Source organism: Micromys minutus (assembly GCF_963924665.1).
Source record: "Micromys minutus genome assembly, chromosome: X".
Taxonomy (NCBI): Eukaryota; Metazoa; Chordata; class Mammalia; order Rodentia; family Muridae; genus Micromys; species Micromys minutus.
The window spans coordinates 2,032,644-2,036,939 of NC_137970.1; positions in this window are offsets into that span (position 1 = coordinate 2,032,644).

A 4,296-nucleotide genomic window follows, 5' to 3' on the forward strand; every position below is an offset into this window, starting at 1 on the left:
ATTTTCATGGTTCGAGTTACCGAATTTACACACTCCTGAATTTACCCATATTTTTCTTAAATACGTGAACCATAAACTTTATTTTTAGTTTACACTGTTTCTCTTAGATATTAGTTGTTTATAACACAAATATTTTCTGTACTAGTACTGGAAGTCTAGTTCTGTAGTAGAGCAATTGCCTGTAGCAGAGGTTCTCACACTTCCTAATGCTATGACCCTTTAATACAGCTCCTCATGTCGTGCTGGCCCCCAACCATAACATTATTTAGTTGCTACTTCATAACTGTAATTTTGTTACTGTTATCCCAAAAGTGTCACGACCTACAGGTTGAGAACCCCTGGCCTTGTAGCTCCATGGCTCTTAGATTCCTAGTAGAAAACAAAATATACAAAAATTATAGGAAAGAGCATAAATGTTTTGCAATGCTGCTGTACTTTATTGATTATGACAGAAATAGTATTTAAAACATTAGCACACATATTAGTGAGCTATATTATTTCTTGTGAAATTAACATTCTGTGCATATATAAATATCCAGACCATGCAATGAACTACTACAAAATGTTAAACAACCCTAGGTTTTGTACCACTTTAACCTAAGTTTCAAGGTCAGGTTCACTAAAATTAGGCCAAATTTATGCAACTAAGATGTGCAGTTGGCTTCAGTTATCTTGAGAACTAAGTGGAGATTTCATGGCTAATCCACACTGTATTTTCTCTCCTAGCTAAGTTTCAAGTCAAATATGTCTTGAGTCAAAAAAAAAAAAAAAACCACTGCAGTAAAATGGTGCTCTGAAGTGATTGAAAATACTTCAGTAAAGGCCGTGCAGTTTTATTTAGCATGTACAATATACAGAAATTCAGTGTGACCACAAGGCATTGCTCAGTAAAATAAGTTCTCAATAATGACTTAAAAAGTAGCAGGATATAGCTGTGTTTATATATAAAGCTAATACTGTAAGACCTGAATCCTCTTTTTACCACCTTTCCAGTGGTGCCCAGCAGTATGTAGTTTGTGATAAACTTTACTGTCTGTATGTTCCGTTTACACATAGAGATGACATCATAGTACTTAAAGGGGCTACAGAAGTTTCCAGTGAAGCAGAACTTCTTAGCTCCTTGTTCTGGGAGTGCTTCAAAATTCATCATATTTTCCATCTGGACTGATTATCGATCACTTTCCTATATATGCTTCTTTTTTGATTCCACAATGTGTTAATGCCACAGCACTTCCCCTCCCCCACCCAGTCATACAAGCCTCACAAGCAATTCATATTTCTCCCTCTACATAATGTTCATACCATAGCATATATGCTGTTGTGGTGACTACACCTCCTTGGATATTTTCACTTTGGACACTTTTTTTACTATTCCCACTTTTAGTATCTTGTCTTTAAATATCATTACAGGGCCATTTGTTGTAAGGGTCATTTTGTTAGCATTCACCTGAAAGACAGCTCTCTCATGTTCCTTCCTCACTTCACTTCTAAAGAGCAGCTGATATCACAGTGCATTTTCTGTTCGCACCAATTATCCTATGATATCTGTACTCCTGGTCCAGGAATTAGGAGTCACTATCCTATTGTTCTCACTTGGTTTGTGGAAAAGCCCACCACTGTTCCCCCTCTTACATGTAAAACTCTTTATATTTCCTTGATGATTACTGGTATCAGATTTATCCAAATTATAATATCATTATATCCCAGCTTTGCTTAGTTTTTAAGTTATTTTCTTTTTCTAAGCAACTAGTAATGCTTTTCTGTAATAATCATCATTTTTTCCCGCAGATTATAAACATGCGCAGTCTCTTAGCATGGCTAACAGACTGGGAGTTTATTGAGAAAAATGATTATCCACACTAATCTTTCTCATAAGGGACCTTACATGTAATTTAGACTTTTTATGAAACAAAGATTGAACAAACTTTAAGCTTGATTTGACCAGAAAGATAGTGAATAGCTTTATGAGTGTGATATTCTGACCTCTATTCTGAACCTCAATATAAACACAACTTTACTTTAAAGTAGTTAGATAGTTAAGTATTAGGAAAATGCCTTTTTTTCCCCTTCTTTTTGATACTGAGGCCCTTTGGGGAGTTGTTTTAGAAGTATGGAGACAGATCGAAGGCATTTTTCTAATACTTTCAATTTTAGATGGGTGCAGTATAAATCATTTCTGGAGGCGACATAGTGCCCAGATGTACTGCTATGTCTGAGAGGGCTGTTAGATGAAAGTAATCTTTTCCAACCTCAGACCGACATGGGAACAGTTAAGTCTGATTTGTGAGCTACTGAAGTGTCATCTTTTATTCTTCCCAAAGACTTCAACAAGTTGAAGTTGAGAACAAAGAGAAGCAAAGAAATGAAGGATCGTTTATTTTTCTTGATGTTATAAATTGATGTTCATCAAAATCTCCTGTCTAAGGACTTGCAATTAATGGGTCTTAAAATTTTTGACACATTGGCTCATATTTTTATTTTTATTTTGGAGTATTCTGGAATTCAGCTTTCTTTGTATTAATAAACTGTGTACTATTACTTAAAAGAAGACCCTCTCCCCTCTCTTTCTCCCCTCCCTCTCGTATACATTATAGTTTTTTTTATTTTGTTTTAAAATGAAAATAGACTTTTCTCTCATATAATACATTCCTACCACAGTTCCCTCCCTTCACTCCTCCCAGCTCTCTCACCTCTGTCCTGCCAGACTCACTCCCACTCTGTTTCTTCTTGTGAAAACAGCAGACCTCCAAGAGACAAAAAACAAACATAACAAATCAAGATACAGCAAGACAAGGCGACAGTCCTCATATTGAGGCTGGGCACGGAAACACAATAGGAAGAAAAGTCCCAAGAATAGGCAAAAGGGGCAGAGATACACCCATGTCCACTGTTATAAGTCCCACAAAAACACCAAACTAACACCCATGACATACATATATGCAGAGGACCCAACACAGCCATATGTAGGCCTCATGTTTGCCACTTCTGTCTCTGTATAATATTTGCACCCCCCCATCTATTGCCAGAAGAAGCCTCTATGGTAACAAGCAGACATGACACTGACCTATGAGTATCGCAGAATAACAGGAGGTATGCCAACGTTCATAGACATGTATTATGACTTAGCATAATTTCCTAGATTCTTTCCCCCTTAGTTTATTTGAAATGTATGAATATAATTCCACACTTTATTTATTCATTAAGGTTCCTTTTTTCCATTAAGGTACAAGAAAGAGCAAATGGTTAATTTACATTATAAAATTAAACATGTACCCAATTCTAATGGATCTATATAACTTGTTTGAACTACAGAAGATTAAAATGCAAAAAAAAAAATATGGCAAAAGTGTTTGTTGGGCTTTTTACTTGCAACTATAAGAGGAAGGTTGTTATTATTTTGTTGACATTACAGGGACAAGTTATCACTGGAAGTCACTGATTTTTTTCATAGTTTTACCTTTTCTAAGCCATTGATTAATTAATTAAATAACTTCTGTTTTTATTCTGCACTAGGGAGAGATTTAGGTGCTGACATCCGAGAAGTTCATTCTTTTTATTTCATACCTTAAGCTTGAGAACACCTTTATTAGCTTTTAAAAGAAAACTCCCAGGGCACACAGGATATAAATCTCTGCAGCTGGACTGAGGGGAAAATAGAGAAGAAAAGAGAAAAAGCCACATTGTTTGAGTTAAACTGGAATGGAGGTCTGCCCCAGTATGTACCAGCAACCCTGGTGTGGGAAGAGAACCTCAGAGAAAGAGTCAAAGAGTACAGTCACAGTGTCAGGGAAAACATGAGGGGGAGTAGGGAGAGGGGAGGGGAAGGAAAAGAGTAGGGGGAAAGGGAGAGGGAGAGAGAAAGGAGGGAGAAAACAAGAATTATATAGTCCAAAGTGGGAAGACCTACAACAGGATCACTCTGTTCTAACTGCTGAATAGTTTTCTTTTTTAATGTTAATTTATTTTGTGTGTTGAGTATAGGGGTCTGGCTGTGTGTATGTCTGTGCCTCTCTGTGGGCCTCCTGCCAATAGAGTCCAGAAAACAAAGTGGGGGATCTGAGTGATGAGCACTGAACCCTGGTGAATGATTGGAAGATCAGCTTGTGCTCTTAAATGCTGTGCAATCTTTGCAGAATTAATAGTTCGTTCTTAGCTGATTTATTAACCTCTCCATTTGTAGACATACTGTCTAGAACAGGTCTACATTTTTGGATAACAATCTTTTGCATGGTATGTACATGTCAAAATGATTTCCAAAAACATCATTGGGCATGGTGCAGCACACGCCTTAATTCT